A 20,469-nucleotide genomic window follows, 5' to 3' on the forward strand; every position below is an offset into this window, starting at 1 on the left:
GTCTGTGTGTGGAAAAAAAAGAGAGAAATATGCATTCTGGCACCAGAGATGGGAAGGGTGCATCTTTTAAAGATTCTTTAAAAATAAATAAAAGAAGCATTCGTGCTGGTAACTGTCATTTTCATTTTTATAGGCCTGCAAAATTAAATCGATGTAACATTGAAGTATGTTAGCATTTAACAGTGCAAGAGAACTCTGCTGTGAGACATTTTTGAGGAAATGACTTTTTTTCGTCCTCCACAGGCTTATACTGAGGTCTAGAAAAGAAGACAGTAATAGCATCTGGGATATCTAAAAGCTGAGAAGTGGGAGGGGGAGCGGCTGCTTTAACCATGGTGAAAGTATGCAAGGAAGGATAATCATCTGAGTATTTAGAGATAATGAATTATATATTCAAATCAGCTAGTGAGACCCCAGCTTTTCTTTAAAAAATGCAAAGGGAATAGCAACAGTATTTATTTCCCTACAGTTAGAGCTTTATTTAACAATAACACAGCATACCCACACACACACACATGCAGAGAGAGATTCATTTCCTTCTTTTAAAAGATATATCAATAAGAGTCAATGTTTATTTTCTTTTTAATCCTTTTATCTGCATACTATTAAAGCGCTTGTATCCACAACTTTTAACTGGACAAAACAGTGCATCACAGGGCAAAACTTTGTCAACAAAAGCTAATGTACCGAATGCCAGGACCCATTACTCCTGAAGGAATGAAATTTGGGGAAGTTGTGCTGCACTGTGAGGGAGGGAGGGAGGGAGGGAGGGAAGGAGGGAGGGAGGGAGGGAGAAAGGAAGGAAGGAAGGAAGGAAGGAAGGAAGGAAGGAAGGAAGGAAGGAAGGAAGGAAGGAAGGAAGGAAGGAAGGAAGGATGGATTTCGGATGTTCACTGCCAGCTTCCCACAAAGAAATTCAATGGGGAAGCCAGTGGGAAGTCAGAAGTCATACTCACTCCAACTGATTTTTCTGCAAGCCTTTGATCCTTCTGTTTCTCTGTTTAGAGGAGAATGGAACAGGGAAGAAGAAACCCTTTTCAATCTGGCTTCAGGCCCAGCTTCAGCACAGAAACTGCTTTGGTCGCGCTAATGGATGATCTCTGGCGGGCCTGAGACAGGGGTTATTCCTCTGTCTTGGTGCTACTTGACCCTCAATCATCAATCATGGTATCCTTTTGCGACGACTTGGAGGGGTGGGAGTGGGAGGCACCGTTTTACGGTGGTTCTCCTCTTACCTCTCTGGCCGGTCGCAATTGGTACTGGTGGGGGGGGGCAGAGGTCAACCCCGAGGCCGCTTGAATGCGGCGTGCCGCAGGGGTTGGTCCTCTCCCCCCTCCTATTTAACATTTACATGAAGCCGCTGGGTGAGATCGTCAGACAGCAAGGGGTGAGGTTTCATCAGTATGCTGATGATACCCAACTATATATCTCTTCCCCGAGCTCTCTCAGTGAAGCGGCTGATGTGATGGGCCCTTGCCTTGAAGCCATGAGGGTCTGGATGGGGGTTAACAGACTCAGGCTCAATCCTGACAAGACCGAGTGGCTTTGGATGTTGCCTCCCAAGGATTATGTTAACTGTCCAGTGTTGACTCTAGCAGGGGAAAATATACCCCCTTCGGAGCGGGTTCGCAACTTGGGTGTCCTCCTTGATCCACAGCTGAAATTGGAACAACATTTGATGGCTGTGGCTGGGATGACCTTTGCACAAGTTCGTCTGTTGCACCAGTTGTGACCCTACCTGGACCGGGAGGCTCTCCTTACAATCACTCATGCCCTTGTCACCTCACGCCTGGACTACTGCAACGCGCTCTACATGGGGCTAACCTTGAAAAGTATTCGGAGACTACATTTGGTCCAGAATGCAGCCGCGCGAGTGATAGTGGGTGTTCCTCAGTACACCCACATTACACCTATCCTCCGTGAGCTGCACTGGTTGCCTATTGGTCTCCGGGTCCAATTCAAGGTGTTGGTTATTACCTTTAAAACTCTATATGGCTCAGGGCTAGGCTATTTGTGAGACCGCCTACTACCTCATAGTTCCCTTCGTCCGGTTAGATCCCACAGGCTGGGCCTCCTTCAGGTCCCGTCGGCCAAGTAGTGCCATTTGGCGGGGCCGCGGGGGAGGGCTTTCTCTGTGATGGTGCCCACGTCTTGGAACCAGCTCCCCCCGGAGATTAGGACCGCTCCCACCCTGTTGGTTTTCCGCAAGCTGCTTAATACCTGGCTTTTCCGGCAGGCCTGGGGTTTATAAAATCTGACCCCTGTACTAAAATACAGGTTTTAGACATAGAAAATTATTTAAATGAAGCCAACTTCCCTAAATTAACAGAAGATCAGAAACAAGAAATTAATGGTTTAGTTACTAGAGAGGAAATTGAGACAGTGATTAAAGAATTAAAATTAGGTAAAGCACCGGGTACGGATGGTTTGACATCTATTTATTATAAAACTTTGGTACAAGAGATGATTCAACCTTTAAGAGAGCTTTTTAATAACATATTACAGGGTTTAGAGATTCCCCCGTCATGGGGTAGAGCTTTTATATCTTTAATTCCAAAAGAAGATCAAGATCTCACTTTACCAAAGAATTACAGACCTATATCTCTTTTAAATGTAGATTATAAGATTTTTGCAAAAATTTTGGCTAATAGGCTTATGAGGGTTTTGCATCAGGTTATACATAAGGATCAAATGGGTTTTATAACTGGAAGGTACATGAAGAATAATGTCAGACAAATTATTAATTTATTAGAATACTTAGACAAAAATAATCAAGTTCCTGCAGGATTGATATTTTTAGATGCTGAAAAAGCTTTTGATCAACTGAATTGGTAATTTATGTTAAGTTTAATTGAGAAAATGAATTTTGGAGAAAAAATTTTACAAGCTCTTGGTCTTATTTATCAAAAACAAACGGCACAACGTATTGTTAATGGGGGTTTATCAGAAGTCTTTACAATAGAAAAGGGGACTAGACAGGGATGTCCACTGTCACCACTGCTATTTGTTTTAACTTTGGAAATATTGTTGATTAAAATTCGAGAATCACAGGAAATAAAAGGAATAGAAGTTAATAAAAAAGAATATAAATTAAGAGCTTTTGCAAGTGATTTGGTGGTCACCCTGTCCCAACCTACTTATTCTGTAGTAGAGTTATTACAATTGATATACCAATATGGACGGGTTTCGGGTTTTAAAATTAATAACAATAAGACTAAAATATTACCTAAAAATATGACTATTTTGGATAAGCAGACTTTGGTTAAGTTGACAGATTTTGAGGTTGTTGATAAGGTAAAATATTTTGGGGTTATTTTATCTGTTTCTAATGCAAAATTGTACAAAAATAATTATGAAAGGTTATGGGTCAGGATACAAAGAGACTTGAAAAATTGGGAGAAATTGCAATTATCCCTTTTGGGAAGAATTGCGGTGATTAAAATGAATGTTTTGCCAAAGTTTCTTTTTCTGTTTCAAATGATACCTATTTTAAAAAATGAGATTAATTTAAATGAATGGCAGAAAGGTATCAATAAGTTTATTTGGGCAGGGAAAAAACCAAGAGTAAAGCTTAAAATAATACAAGACATCCGTGAAAGAGGTGGACTTAAGGTACCGAATTTGAAATTGTACTATGATGCAGTGGTTTTAACATTAATTAGTGATTGGGTTAATTTAACAAATGTAGAAATACTCCTCTTGGAGGGTTGTGATTTACTTTTTGGATGGCATGCCTATTTAATTTTTAATAAAAAAGTTGATAGGGTTTTTAAATCTCATATTATAAGGATTTCTCTATTTCGGGTTTGGAGGAAATATTACAGAAGTGATTTTAAAATCCCATTATGGGCTGTACCCTGGCATGCGATAGAGGGGATAAGGAGAGGAGTTAAGATGGATGGTGTTTCTTATGCACAATTACTTAGATGGGATGGTAAAAACTGGCAGTTAAAATCTTTGGAAAACCTAGCACAAGAAAATATTACATATTCATGGTTTCAGTATAGACAAATAGTGGATAGATGGAAGTTAGATTGTAATGTGGGTTTACTTAGAGAAGATGAAAATTTTCTTAAACAAGTAAAAGATCAAAGACGAACTCATATTAAGAGAATTTATGGGGTGCTAGTAGAACTGGATTCAGAGGCAGAATTAATTAAAGAATGTATGGTCAAATGGGCACAAAATTTTGGTGAACCAGTTCTACTAGATACCTGGGAAATTATTTGGGTGAGGAATGTCAAATTTACACAAGCCCAGAATTTAAGGGAGAATTTTTATAAAATGTTTTACAGATGGCACCTTGATCCACAAAAAATGTCTCGTATGTATCCTGACTTACAGCCTAAATGTTGGAGATGTGGTTGTTTGGATGCTACTTACTATCATATTTGGTGGTCGTGTAAAAATATAAAAGCCTTTTGGATTAAGATATGGTGGAATATTCAAAGAATTTTCAGAAGGAGGGTAAAATTTACCCCACAATTGTTTTTATTAGGTATTGTTACCGACTGTGATATTAAAGAGACTACATTGATGTTAAATTTAATTACAGCCGCAAGGCTGCTAGTAGGGCAATGTTGGAAGAAGGAATCTCTGCCTACTTTGCAAGAGTGGTTTTTTAAAGTTTCTTATTTGCGGAAATGGCAAAGATTTCGGCTTTCTTGAAGGATCAATCGCAGGAGAAGTATTTTGCGGTATGGAAAAAATGGATAGATTTTATACAATATAAGTTGGATGTTAAAAAATATTATTTAGCTTTTCAATAACTTATATTTAAAATTTAAAATATTTTCTAGATTTTATTCTTTTTTATTTTTATTTCTTATTTTTATTATACTTTCTTTTATTTTTTATTTTTCTTTATTCTTTTTTCTTTCAAGTATTATTCTTTTGGTAGTTATGTTTTTTTATATATACATTATTGTTAATTATCTTATAACTTGTTTAATTAATGTATTTAGTATTTAGATTAATTTATGGTTTATATTTTCTTTTAGATTATTTGAAGAAATTTTAATTAAGCCTATGTTCAGCTCTGGGAAGGTTGGGGGAGGGAATGGGAGGGTTGGGGAGGTTTGGGGATGGGTTGTTTTGTTTTTTTTGTAAAATTTTAAAACTTAATAAATATTTACAATAAAAAAAAAATCTGACCCCTGGATGAATGTTATTGTATTGTTTGTTTTGTTAAGTTATATTGTGTTTTTATTGTTAGCCGCCTGGAGTCCTGCAGGAGTGGGGCGGGCTATAAATTTTAATAAATAAATAAATAAATTTAATAAATAAACCCCTGTGCCCCCTTCCTGGTTCATGCTGCACTGTGCCCCACACCCTGCATGTCTTTCCTGAGCTATGTGGCACCTCTTGCATACCACCATGCATTCTTTCTGACCCACACTACTGTGTGTGCTTTCCCTGATTCACATGGCACTTCTTGTGCATCCCCATGCACTCCTTCCAGACCCACATCATCCCCCGTGTACCTTCTCCAATGCATACAGCACAATCCTGACTTGTATCACCTGTCCCATGCACATCCTTCCTGACCATATGGCATCTCTCATATAAACCTATGTGTCTTCCCCAACCCTCACTGCTGCCCTCTCCAACCCATGCCGTCCCCTTTTATTGTTTTTTTTTTCAGTCCTGTGCAAAATCTTTCCTCACAACTGTAAGCATGTATCTTAATAAATTATGAAATTAACAGTACAATCAAGTCCAGAAACCACCTGGCTTTATACAGGCAAGCATGGAATACAATATGCTTATATTATTGCCAAAAGTGCCATGTAGAATTAACTATATTGATATTAAACTATGACAGACCTGAAAGTTTTCATAGGGTATTTGAAAAATTACTGCAAAATATTCCCGTTCCAGCATTTTTATTTTTTTTTCAAAATGGCAGCTGAAAGTATCATCCAAGATAGCAAACCCTCTAGTCCAGCGGTTCTCAACCTGTGGGTCATGACCCCTTTGGGGGTCGAACAACCCTTTCACAGGGATCGCCTAAGACCATCGGAAAACATATATTTCCGATGGTCTTAGGAACCGAGACACCATTCCTCTATCCGTCTCCAGGTGGATGTACTTATGTGAACCAGTTACACATGTGTAGAGAGCAGTTACTGTGTAGAAAGCAGTGTAGACCCATTTTAGCCTCCCACTAGTCGTCCTCTCTTAGCCACCTGACTTGGTGCTCTCGGACACCATCCTCTTCTTTCCACCCCTTCAGTTCCATCTCCGTTTAGCGCTGAAGTAGCTTCCTCTTTAAATTAGGCGCCCAGGCAGCCGCAGCTCCTGCCCTGAAGCCAAGATGGATGCAACCATTGACAAGCAGGGAAAGAAAGTTGCTGAGAGTAGCTTCTCCCACGTGACATGTGCGGAAACAAAATGGACGAGTGATTGGAGCTGCTGTCTCTTCAATCCTCGATCATGAGCAAAAAGAATCAGGTTTCGTATGTGAAGCCAGCAGAACCCGCTTTAAGTCATTTCAAAGAGCGAATTGGCTATCGGGAGGGGCCCACTGTGGATACCAAGGTAACAGCATCAAACTCCCCCTCTTCTTTTTCCGTTCCTTTGACCCGTCCTTTCCTTAAAATACAACCCTGGATCCTTCATTCAGCATGAGGTGGAAAGTGGTAGCCACCCCACCTATTCCCCACCAGGGCTGCGAGAGAGGGCTGGCAAGACTGGTGTCTGAATTTTCTGAGTCGGGACCACACCTGAAATACTGCATCCAATTTTGGTCATCACACTACAAAAAAGATGTTGAGACTTAGTTGCAGAATTTGGGTTTGGCTAGTCTAGAGAAAAGAAGGACTTGTGGGAGACATGATAGCAGTATTCCAGTATTTGATGGGCTGCCACAGAAGAGAGGGTCAATTTATTTTCCAAAGCAAGGAACATTCCATTTCCAACAGCATATCTTTGTAAAACAGGGTTTTCCAGCTTGTTGGTTATCAAGTCTAAATACAGAAGTAGACTTGTTGTGGAAGATGATCTTCATTGTGCTCTTGCAAAGACTGTCCCGAGAATTTCTCATCTGGTGAGAAAGAAGCAATCTCAATCTTTGCACTGACGTTGGCTTTTTATGCATACTGTCGCAAAATGTAGCAATGTAGTTTACTGTTGTTATATTAAGACTGTTACCCATGCTACACCATGCTTCAAGACAAAATTTCATTTATTTGTAATTAGAAATAAATATTTCACAATATATAATTACATATAATGCTTTAATTATGTTCAATTTGTAACAATGAAAATACATCCTGCATATCAGATATTTACATTATGATTCATAACAGTAGCAAAATTACAGTTATGAAGTAGCAATGAAAATAATTTTATGGTTGGGGGTCACCACAACATGAGGAATTGTATTAAAGGGTCGCGGCATTAGGAAGGTTGAGAACCACTGCTCTAGTCTTTTTGACATGCATTGTGGCCCGAAGCACTGTGCAAGCAGAGAAGTGTCTCAAAGCGCTGCACAAGCAGCAGAAGTGGCCCAAAGCACGTGAGCAGCGTAAGCGGCCCGAAGCGCCATGCAGCATCCTGCCGGGAAGAGCAGCAACAGCGCAATGCGCCACATGGCATCTGGCCCCAAGTCTCAGCAAGCAGCTGCAGAAGAAGTCAAGCAGCGGCATGACAGGTGTCGGGGCATGGGAGGCCTGGCTGCGGTGGTCCTAAGGTTAGACATTCTCTGAAATTAAGACCTAGTACCTCTTTTGGAAAATATATAAGACCGGGTCTTAATTTCAGGGAAACACGGTAGCTGTCTGCCCATCAGAAAGTCTTGGTTTATTCAAATTATTTACAGATCACCCTTTAGTACAAAACTTCCAGGTTAGTCTATGGAAATCATTATAATGAAAATTTCTCATAAAACTTTCCAACACAAATGTCACAGTAATAAAATTAACCAAGCACAAAAAAAACCCCTAAAACAATGCTACTTTAATGAAAGACAGTGCTATACAGGTAGTCCTTGACTTACGACCATAACTGAGCTCAAAATTTTTGTTGCTAAGCAAGACACTTAAGTGACTTTTGTCCCATTTTATGACATTTCTTGCCACAGCTGTTAAGTGAATCAAATTGCAGGTTAGTAGCACAGTTAAGTGAATCTGGCTTTTCCATTGACTTTGCTTGTCAGAAGGTTGCAGAAGATGATCCCATGACCCTGGGACACTGCAACTGTCATAAATTTCCAAGCATCTGAATTTTGATTACATGGCTTAGGGGATGCTGCAATGGTCATAAGTGTGAAAAACAGTCATAAGTCACTTTTTTCAGTAACGGTGAATGGTCATTAAACAAACTGTTGTAAGTCAAGGACTACCTGTGCTTAGGCTCTGGAGGCAAACTGCTCCTGCTCCTATTCCTACTTACCAACACTTAACAGCCACTTTTCAGGATTTGGGGAGGGAATAGTTCGTATTTCAGAAGCCTTGTGTCTCAATTTCCACCCCTAAAATAAAACAATTCCAAACCCAACTCAGTGTGATGAAAGCACATCTACAAATGTCGTTCTGTGGAAATATGGAAGGTTGCAATGCTAAATTATAGCTTCCAATTCACAAGTTGCCAGCTCTGCATTAGGAGATATTTTTTTTCCCCTGATTTACTATTTGGACCCTGACATCAGAAATGAAGGATATTGCACGGATGGGCAAAGGAACAATGAAATAATCAAAGGTACAAAATAGTGCTGAGGGACTGGGGGTACAGATGAAAAATGTAAAAAGCATTAAGGCTAGAAAGCGGGAGACCACGAATTCAAGTCCCACCGTAACCATGAAAGCCACTGGGTAACTTTGTTCCAGTCATTGTCTCTCAGCCCAGCCCAGACAATCTGGCAGCGAAAAGCCAAGGGGAGCAGAGGAAAAAAACCCAATCCCACGTAAGGTGGAGGATTTTCGCTGCCACACTTTTTAAACTTTCTTTAATGTTTACTTGCTGCAGAATGTGGATCCTTCCCATTCTGCATCAAGTAAAACACTCCGGCAGCGAAGTTCCCACCCCACCCAACTGCTGCAGGGCTTCGTTTCCTCCTACTCAAAGGAGGAGGAAGAAAAAACTGGGAGAAGCCACTATCGAACAGGCGAGGCGCAACAGGTGTTGGGACTTACAAGGCCTGGCTGCGAGGGCCCCTCAGCATGGTAAGCAGCTGCGGGGCACTTGGGCAGCTCCCCCCCCACCTCCACCTATGTTTTAAATTTAAATAGCAGAATTTCAATTTCATATATCAAACCTTAGTTTAGTATTTTAATATAGTAAGCACTGTTTAAGTGACAGGTGTTATTTCAGATGGCAAATAGCGGCTCGGTGGTAGCAACCTATGATTTCAGGTAGCAAATGCTTATTTAGTTAAGCAATTTTGTCATTCTATGGAGTAAACTGTTATAAGGAGCAGTTTATCCAGAAACATATGTATTTGCATATATTAATCATGGATTTAGTCAGAGATGACTTCCATATAGTCCACAACTTACAACCGTTCATTTAGTGACCGGCATTGAAAAAAGTAACTTAAGTTATGACCATTTTCATAGTTGTGATGTGTTGCCATGTAACTTCCATTGTTGGTACTTTATATACCCTATGATTATTTATTATTTTGTTCCCTTATATATTTGTCCTTTATAACTTGAAATACCTTATTTCTAAATACTGATACTGATGCAGTTTATACATATTATTTGAATCATATTTTTTCTACTTGAGCAATACCAGCTTATTTTTGTGATATTTTTGTCTTGTCAACTAAGCTATTAAACTAAGCTATTTAGTTTAATATTTTTTCATTAATATTTTAAAACTCTTTCTTATAACATAATCTAGTTTTGTGTACCTCTTTTATTGTTCTTATTTGTATTAAATGCATGAAATAATAAACTACCTTTTAGTATATCGGTTTTTTATACTTAAAATGGTCATTAGGGCAGAGAACTGGTTGTTAAATTATTTGAATCCTACCACTGATATTCAGTCATTTAACAATTTAACCAAAACTACAGTGTGAAGCATGGGTGTGGAGGGTGTCATTACACAGTTTAAACATTAGGTGGCCCTGTACTTGATGGAGACAGGAATACCCTATGGAATTATCGTAAAAGAGAGTCCATCAAATTCTTATTTTCCTCCTGACTGATGGGTTTTTCAATCCTCCATGATATCTCAGGGAGTTCATTAAAAAAAAATTACCAGTCATATTTACCAAAACAAAATTAAAGTTCTTTTGAGTTGTCAGCGATTACCTCAGAAACAGAAACCTATGCAAATACTTCACAGATTAAGCTAAGGTGATAAGAAAGCACTATGTGAAAACAAAGGGAGGCATTCAGTAAAAACAGCATCCCTGAAAGAGAAGCAGGTTTTACAAAGATGCAAAAAAAGGGACAAATTTATAAAGCTACCAACAGCTTAGATTGTATTTGCCACAATTTATAAATATTCATTGGATTATTTCATTCATCAGCAAGGTCAGCCCGGAGAACGTAACTTGCACTGCAGTTGCTAAGCAGCTTCAGGAACAATTAATGGGAATCGAACTGTAGGATCTGTGTGCACTGAGGTATAAAAACCTGACCCTGAAGTCAGGCACAGATCTATTAAGATTTTTTTCCAGCTTCTTTATTAATTAACTGGTTTAAAAATATCTGCATAGGTCCAACAGCAAAAATGCCTATAATATTCACTGGGAATTATTTTTCAGAAGGAATTGTTTTTTTCTCAAAACCAAAAACAAGCTGTTCCAGTATTTTTGGAAGTGTCAACATAAAGATAAGGTCATATTCCAAGGGGGTTCCATCTTTGGTAGAACTTGCCTTCAAAACAAAAAAATCCTTCCCCAAATTGAGACTAGGTACATTATGCTTCCTTTTGCTGCATTTGTGTTGGTTTTAAGGTTGTTTTACTGTGTATGCAACCTATCAGTTGTGTGATTCTGCTGTTTCATCCTCTTGCCTCCCACCCCCAAGTAACAAAGCATCATACTGTTTTTCCCCCTACCACAAGATTCCACAGTATCAATGATCAAATTGGTTAGATCTTAGTATAGTATATTACATAAACCCATTTGATGAATATATATTGGTAGATATTAGTGTAAGCAGTAAGCATAACAATTAAGAATAGGAATGCACATTGAAGCAGTCACACCCATATTGCAATACATAATTCATGCACACACACACACACACACACATGCATACTGTGTATATGTATATACGTATACATACAAACACACACACACACATGGAAAGGCTCTTAGGTAGCAGACAAATCATACAAAGTTTGATAAATAGTATTTAAAGCTATATCAAATTCTGTCCAAAAAACCAATATGCTTTTTTTAGGAAAGGCAGCTAGGAGCAATTTCACAAGGGCTTGAGAAGAAAATGGTGTGATCCCATTTCAAAGTCAACAATTTAGGTCAGTTTGATTCCAACTCAGAAACAACAATAATATCTCAGTGAGAATCAACCCAAAATAACAAATTGCTACAGGAGAAACAATTTTATACCAATTATAAAATTGAGAATTTTCAGAGCTAATTGATTCAAGATTAGGAAAAGAGCAATGTTTGTAAACATTTAAAAGCTAGTGATTCAGATTAAATTCTCAATGGGTTTAGATTAAGTTTTGGATAAAGTGTGGATAGCAAAATGAGATCAGATGTTAATTAGGTTATCATGAAGGACAAGAACTAATTCTTGTGTGAGTTCTAGTTCTGTCTTAGGCATGAAACTAACTGGGTGATCCTCAGTCAATCCCTCTCTCTCAACCCTAAGAAGATAACAATGGCAAACCACTTTTCCCAAGAAAACTACAGGACTTGTTGAGACAGTGACTTGAGGGCAGCAAAATAAATAAATATATATGAAAGATATATGTAGTTCCTTCAGCAGGTAGAAGACTTGGCCAACACTGTCTTTTTTTGGAAGCTAAGTAGGCATAAACCTAGCTAGCACTTGAGTGAGTTTACTATCAGGAATCCCAAGACTGAGAAGGGCTGTGTCCATGTAGCTACTAAGGTGTTGATTCCCAACTGAGGACAACTTTATTTTTATCTTTTGCCTGGAAGATACAGTCAAGAGCAGTTGATAAACTCTAAACCAGGCATGTCAAACTCGCGACGTCACGTGATGTTGCGCGACGTATCGGAGCTTTTTTGCCATTGCCGGCAATGGGGTGGGGGCGGCTCCGGTATGATGAAACCGGCCCGTGGGCCGGCAGTTTGACGCCCCTGCTCTAAACTCTCCAAAAGGTCATTTTTTCCCCTAAAGTTTATAATTCTTGCTTTGTAGGTAGCCCAAAATATTTCCTTTTTTTTGTCACAGCTGTTCTCTGTTATTAAGACATTGAAAGTCACAAAAGCAAGTTATCTTTTCCTGGGCTTTGCCAGTTCCTGTACTGGAGCAACTACTGTTGTATATTTTCATTCACCACTAGATGTCAGCACCAGTTCGTTTTTCAATTTTCAAAATAAACAGTTGCTTTTTTTTCTATTTTCATGATTTAAAGAAAAAGTCTTAACAAATTCCACCAATTTCAAACTTATCCAAATATAGGTCTTATATTCATTTCATTTCAGTATATTTTTGTCCCCCATAAAAAGTTTAATTTGCCACTTCCATCTATAGGAGGGTGGGGCAAAGATCCCCCTCCTTCTCACTTTCGAGGCTTTTTGCTTTTGGGGCTTTTTCCCCCCAGGAAATCGATTATCAAGTAGAAGATAGAAAATCAATGTTCTTACCCAGATCCAAGCACATTTTTTACAGTCAGCTTAAAATAGTACTTTGGGGTTTGGTTGCTTGTTGCTTGGGCTAGACTCTGAAGTTAAGCTAGCCTTTCTACTGCTGGTTTCTGGAGGGCTTTCCCCGAATGAATGGATCGACTGCCATCTCTCTACAGTCAGTGGGGCTTCCTGCCTTCTGTGTCGCCTCTCCTGGGCAACTTCAGGCCCATTTAGGGTCCCTAACAGGCAGAAATCAGTCATAGGGTGTGGAGCCCCGCGATCCCTCGGCTGCTGCATGACTGCACAAAACCGGACGCCTCCGATAAACTCTAAACCAGAGGTTCTCAACCTATGGGTCGCGACCCCATTTGGGGTCAATTGACCATTTCACGGGGGTCGCCAAGCAAGGCTGTCCGCCATTTTTTCCCCTTTTCCGGCGAGTGCCTTACCTCGCTTGGGCTGGGCCAGCTGGTGGCCCAGCCGGTGGTCGGCCTGCTCCGTCTCTGCCGTTTGCCAGCTACGCCTCGGCCGGCGCAGGGGGCGGCACCACGCATGCACGGTGCTCATGGGCAGGGAAAGTCCTTGACTTACGACCAGTTGGGTAGTCCTCGACTTACAGCCGGTTTACTCCTTGACTTACGACCAGTTTAGTCCTCAACTTACGACTGATTGGGGGTCGCGGCATTAAAAAGGTTGAGAACCACTGCTCTAAACTCTCAACAATATTATATGTCTGCATGAGATCTTGCAGGAAAATAGAAGAACAGTATTTTTATGTCAGAGTACTAGACTAGATCACGGATGTCCTAATAGATGAAGAGCTTAAGTTAACGATACTTCAACAAATTTAGGGCAAAGATTCTTCTTTTCAAAGCATCCCATCTCTACTGCTTTTCAAATGATACTGTGAATGAATCTATAGAAAAGATAATCAGAGAATGGTGGGCACCTACAGAAGATGAAAGGACAGTGGCATCTTTCTTCTTTCAAACATCCAAACTAAAAGATTTAACTACAAGAAAAAATTTGATGGCCACTCTTTTCCTGTTATTACATATGTACATGTATACTGTAATCTATTGACACAATAATGGCATCAGAAATGGAGGATATACACTCTAGGACAAAGAAACAGTGAATCCCTGCTTCTACTAATCTCAAATACCAAGTATCTGGAGGATATCAGGTTGAGGAAGGCAGGCCTAATAATTATGCTACAAAGACTTTGGCAATATCACTAACAAGACCATCCCAAATTATCAAAGAATGAATGTTAGAATATGTTTGGTTGTTTTATCCTTGTGGATACACAGATTTTTTTTTAAATTATTTTCTGTTTTTGTGTATATTCAGAAGCTGTGCAGGCTCCAAATCAAATAATAAAAGTTTTTTAAAAAGTAAAGCAGGGTCATTCATGAAGTATATACCTGTTATAGGATAATACAAGTCACATTTGCGAAGAGAGAAGCTACATGTTATTATTATTGGCCATGTCTGGCTCAAAAGGAGTCATTCTCATACTTCTAAAGATTGCTTTCTACACTTATTTAGGATCCTACTTGAGAATCCACCCAGTTCTATTGATAGTACTTAAGAGCAGTCAAAAAGTTTAGTGTGACTATTTACCCACCCTTGTTGTCTATCCATCTTCCCTGACTTCCAGTTTAGAAACTGAGTTTTTGTTCTTTGCTTTAGAGCTTTAGACTTAAACCCCCTGCAATCAATCTCTTCCAAACCTTTTAATCACCAGCAATCAAACATTCAAGAGATTACCAGCTACCTTCGGGCAGTCCACGAAAATCCAGAACAGAAAAGCAGCTACCCTGTCTTTCTATTTCTTTCACTTTAGTCTTTAATTTTCCACACCCAGGTAGTGACCTGTAATCATGTGCCATTTCAAACTGTTGAATCCTTACTAAAACCATTTTTCAGTTTTGATGTTGTGAATTACTGGAAGTGAAGCAAATTTATAGATTGTACGTGATCCCTGTCCCCTCCCTGAACTATGGTTAAGAGGGCTACCTATATATGGAGGAATTTTCAAGGCCACCATCAGACCCTGCATTTGATTCCAATTATTTTATTATGGAGTAGGGTTTACAATTCCCTGTGCCTTTAGAATCTATTCCAAAATAAATATAAAAGTATAACAAAAATTGGGATCTTAAACAATAGGTCAACATCAGCAGTTACAATCAAGTGCATTGTGGTATATAGGGAGAAAGCTTAAAACAGTTCTACATAAACTAGTCTGCTATTAGTGACTGAGATATTTAATGGAACTTGAACTGGATTCAAGTCATCCTCCACCACAGAAACAGACTGGAGGGGAGGGGCTTTTTCAGCCCAATCTACTACACCAGTTGTCGCTATAGAAATAAATTTAATCAAACCAGGATAAAAGGCAGGATTCATATGGAATGGTTATAATGTCTGAAATTTCTGCCCACTGTATATAGGCTAACTTCTTGGGGGAATGGGGCAAACTAAGCCAATAGTAGATAGCTATGGGGCGAATGCCGACAGAGATAGCTTCCCACAGTGTGCGTGTGTGAGTGAGGATGGAGTCATCTTGAACTATGAGATGAATTGAAAATAAATTTGATTAATAATAACAACGACGATGACAATGATGTTGGATGATGACAATATCTGGATAGTGGACATGGTAATACCTGGAGGCAGCAGAATAGAAGAGAAAGAACTGGAGAAGATCACAAAATATAAAGACTTGCAAATAGAAATAGGACGACTGTGGAAAGAAGCAAGCAAAGGTAGTCTTAATAGTCATAGGCTCCTTGGGTACAATCTGAAAACAACTGAAGCACCACTTGAACACTGTCAGCACTGACAAATTCACCATCAGTCAATTGCAAAAGGCAGCTTTACTCAGAACAGCTTACATCCTGCGACAATATCTGTAATACCATGAAACATTCTGTCTTGGAAAGGATTTGATAGGTAGACAAAACTGCCGAATCCAGTCTGGATATCTGGCTGACTGTGTGACAAATCATCATCATAATAATGGTATGGAGTGTAGCATCTCCTCTAGCTTAGTTTTCCAGGCTGTGAGCAATAGCTCCCTGCCTTAAGTTTACACACTTATGCTTCCGGCTGACTTTGCTACATGATCTCAGCAGGGTAGTGCTGATGACCCTTTGTCCATGTAATGTGTGAATGTCCTTGGGGAAAGAGGGGAAGAGATGCTTGCCGAGGAAAAAAAATCAGACAAGAAAGACAGAAGCCTGTAGCTGTTAAGGATCAGAGAAAGAAACTTAGGAAGGATCTGCCCTAATGGATCAAACTGTTAAAAGTAGAGGTGGGAAGTTTGTGCTTTCAGACTTGCAGGATTCTAACAATAAAGCTTTACAGTAAAGTAGAATTAGCTCATCTTGTCATGTTTCCTGTCTGTTTTACCAGGGAGGAATGACAGACCATCTAAGTATGCTGCCACCATGTCTTCTTGAAGGCCATCAGAACGTTATTTACTACTAGGAAAAAACAACAATTACTTCTTACAAACAGACAAAAAACAAACCTGACTAAATAATGACTAGAAGGCCATTCATAGCAGGAGGAATTGATTCTTGCTTTGCTATATTAACAAGAGTGGGAAAGAAAATTGGCTCTAAATAAGCCTAGTAAAATAGATCCAAATCCCAAGACCACCTGTCTTTGAACTTTTTGTGGAGAGTATCCAATTTCCATTCTAGTATTTGTGGGGGGTAGAACTGGTAGACTATACTTCTTTAAGTGGTAAAACTGAAGGACAGGAACAGAGAACATTTTGGTGCCCAGGAATTTTGGTAATACCGGTAGTCCTCAACTTAGTTCATTTAGTGACTGCTCGAAGTCACAACAGCACTGAAAAAAGTGACTTATGACTGTTTTTCATACTGATATCCACTGCAGCATCCCCATAGTCACATGATCAAAATTCAGATGCTTGGCAACTGATTTATATTTATGACGGTTACAGTATCTTGGGGGTTATGTGATCACCTTTGTAAACTTCTGATAAAGCAAAGTCAATGGGGAAGCCAGATTCACCCAACAACTGTGTTCCTAATTTCACATGTGCAGTGATTCACTTAACAAGTGGCAAGAAAGGTCATAAAATGGGCCAAAGCTCTCTTAACAAATGTTTCACTTAACAAGAGAAATTTTGGGCTCAATTGTGGTCATAAGTCGAGGACTTATTGAGGAAAAAACAATCACAGTTATATCTACTGATCCCATCAGATCTAGCAGGAGAGGCGTGTTATAGATCTCATACACTAAAGAATATCATCTGACAGCCCCCTTGGAACATCACTCCACCCCAGAACTTAGATTGTCCCCTAGGCTTTTCGCTTTTAGGAAGAAACATGACTATGTCATCATGTTGGGGGACGCATTAATAGAGGCCTTTTGAAGGACTGTACTGAATGGGATGTCTGGCTGTATTCACTTGTTGTTATCATTTTGTACTCAATTGATCTTTTATTAGTGTTTTAATATGACTCTATGCTTGTTGCATTGAATTATATTTTATTGTATTTTATTGCTGTTTTCATTGTTATAAGCCACCCAGTGTCGCATAAGTGAAGTGAGCAGGTACACAAATTAGAAAGAAAGACAGACAGACAGACAGACAGACAGACAGACAATATAGTAAACAGAGGAGTGATTAAAAAGTAGTTAGATCTACATCACATATACTGGGCTTTTGTATATAATGCTTCGTCAGGAGCCCACCTAGATAGCATAAACCTTCCCAAAGTGGAGAAGTTGCAAAGCTTCTAACAGGCTAAGGATAATATTTTTTGAAGTTCAGGGGAAAAAATACTATTATTTGATTGATATGAGTAACTTTGGATAAGTAGCTGATGTCCAAATTTCCATCTTACAATGGATAGGAGCTCAGATAATGCAGTATTAAATACTTGTTCTGTGACCATTGCTTTAGCCCCTCTCAAATCCTAGGGGAAATGAAAATCGAGTACAAAGTGTAGTTATCCAGTTCCTCTTCAACAGCTGCTTTCCAATGGTTTAATTCCATCTTAAAATATTTATGGTGCCAAGGATCTAAAGGAGATTAGTTTAAGCCAGAAGCTTAAAGAATATATCAGTATGCAGGTCTTTAGAGAGGCCTTCCACAATTCTCACCACAAGGAAGCTTTTGAAATGTACTGGACCATCCCAAATATAATTATTATTTTTACTATATAATATTTAGTAGTCAGTAAGCTTCCTAGATACAGGTGCTTATACTATTTCAGCAACTTTAACTTAAATGCAGCCAGGATAAAATTACCACCTAAAGAAGCATAGGCCTAGAGCTTCTTTGAACTCTTTTTTCTTGCAGATTTTACTTGTGTATTCCAGCTACTGAGACATGGAAAACAAATGTAAGATATCTGAATGTCATGACTTGCTCCATTTTATATGCAACAGAGTAATCTATCATATTTGTCCATGTCTCATATTTCTTCATAACTGCTCTATTTTTAATTTATAACTACAATATCTTTTCTTTCCAAACATAAGAAAAGACCTGAAGCCCCCTTCTAAGGCTTTCCAAAATTGTTGAAAAGATCAGTATATTATTGCATTGGCTTGTTGGTCAATATAAGGAGATGAGAGTTACTTTTGGTTAAGGAACTAACAGTGCTGTGAAGTTAATGTTGATACTAAACAAGAGGGGTCAATATGTAGTGTAGCTTAAATTCTTTTGCAGTAGGAATTAGATGAAGGAATCCAATCCAATTAGACATACCGTGTTTCCCCGAAAGTAAGAGCTACCCTGAAAATAAGCCCTAACTAATATAAGCCCTACCCCCAAAATAAGCCCAGTTTGGGGGCAAGGCACACAACTAAAATTCAAGCCAGGCCAGGGGTGGGGGGGGGGGTGAAGCTACCACATGCACTCAACACTACTTACTTTGTGGCCTTCTGGAAAGGCCTCTGAGTTCAAAATGCAGGGCGGAGCTCCATTCTCAGCTGCAGAATGAAGCTGCTCCTTCGGCCGCAGAAGAAGTGGGTCGGCTGGGCGGGGCTGTTGGTGTGGGAGGTAACTTGAAAAGACACACACATACCCCAAAAAATAAGACCTGGTGACTCTTTTGGAGGCAAAAAAAAATATGACCGGGTCTTATTTTCAGGGAAACATGGTATTTTTCTTGAAGATTGTATCCAACTTGCACAGAGGTGTTGTCATATATGAACTTAATTAGCAATAACATCCATCTATCAATAGAAAATTGTTCAGCTTTTTCTTTAGCTTGTCTCTGGGAATTGAGTTAAATGCGGACTTTGTTTATAAAGATGACATAAATGATCCTTATGAAATACTAGTTTTCTTAACTCAGTAATGCAAAAATAGTCACCGATCTGTTGTTGACCTCCCTGTCCTGAATCCAACCAGTTCCTCTGCTAAGAATATTATCTTATTCTATCCAATCTAAAGTTTTCCCATGGAAATGACTCACATAAGATGCATGGGTGCAGTTCCAACCCCCTTTTTAGGGGGGATCAACAGTGGAATGTCCCTAACCTTGGAAAATTACAGATTATAATCTAGGCACAGTATGATATAATATCCCAATCCAACAGTGAATTTTTGATTGAACTAATTCAGGTAAATCAAATCCATTGCTTTTCCCATTTTTTATTCCTACAAATTTATTTAGTAAATTTTTATCCTGCCTTTTTGTGTAATTCAAGGTATACATAATGCTGCCTTCTTCTATTTTTCCTTCGCCAACAACAACTTTTAAGGTGAGCTGGATTGAGAGAGAGTCACTGGCCCAAAGTCACCCAACCGGTTTCTGTGCTTGAAGAAGAACTTTTTATTACCACAATTTTATTTATTTATTTACTAAACATATATCTTACCTTTTTTGTGTAATTCGAGGTATACATAATGCTGCCTTCTTCTATTTTTCCCTCAACACCAATAACCTTTAAGGTGAGCTGGGGTGAGAGAGAGTCACTGGCCCAAAGTCACCCAACCAGTTTCTGTGCTGAGGAAGGGCTACAATTCATGGTTTTCCAGATTCTAGTGAAGCATATTAACCACTACAGCAATCTGATACTCTAGTACAGAGGTCTCCAACCTTTTGGACACCAGGGACCGGTTCTGTGGAGAATTGTTTTTTCATTGAGCTGAGAGTGTGTGGTTTTGTATGCTGCCTGCATCCTATGGATGGGGCTTTGCTTGTTTGTATGGACCGGTTGCTGGCATGCTGCAGCCCAGTACTGGGCCACAGACCAGGGATTGAGAACCACTGCTCTAGTACAATCAATGCTGTATTTTCTCCCCATTTATTTTGTTGCTATTTCACCAAAAATAAAATTTAACTTCAAACCATAAAACAATTAGCTTTTTTCTATTTTAAATGGATAACAGAGAATCAGTTTTGTGCAGTGCTTATGACATCAGGCTAGGAACTGGGAGTTCTAGTCCTGCCTTAGGCACAAAGCCAGTTAGGTGACTTGGGCCAGTCAGTCTCTATCAGCCCTAGGAAGGAAGCAAAGCCAAACCACTTTTGAAAAATCTTCTGAAAAAGGAATCAGTCCAGGCAGTCACCAGGAATCAAAAATCGCTCAAAGGCATAAAAAACAAACACATGAACCAATAAAACAACAAAATCATTTTTTGTACCTATTCTTAAATAACTTCTAGAATTACTCTCTGGTCTTCTGGAATTTCTCCAATAAGTGTAACAGTTGGCCAGATG

The 20,469-nt window shown here is 39.2% G+C and overlaps 1 long non-coding RNA gene across 1 annotated transcript in view; it reads right to left on the bottom strand.

Moving 5' to 3' along the window:
- The window catches only part of LOC120313090, a 33,329-nt gene extending 13,632 nt beyond the window's left edge, over window positions 1-19,697 (bottom strand). The window contains exon 1 of the long non-coding RNA XR_005558052.1: window positions 19,625-19,697. This is a non-coding gene — a long non-coding RNA (uncharacterized LOC120313090). The remainder of the gene's footprint in view (window positions 1-19,624) is intronic.
- Window positions 19,698-20,469: the final 772 nt, after the last annotated feature.

The sequence above is a fragment of the Crotalus tigris genome, unplaced genomic scaffold (genome assembly GCF_016545835.1).
Source record: "Crotalus tigris isolate CLP2741 ecotype Arizona unplaced genomic scaffold, ASM1654583v1 scf7180000018565.659758, whole genome shotgun sequence".
Classification (NCBI taxonomy): Eukaryota; Metazoa; Chordata; class Lepidosauria; order Squamata; family Viperidae; genus Crotalus; species Crotalus tigris.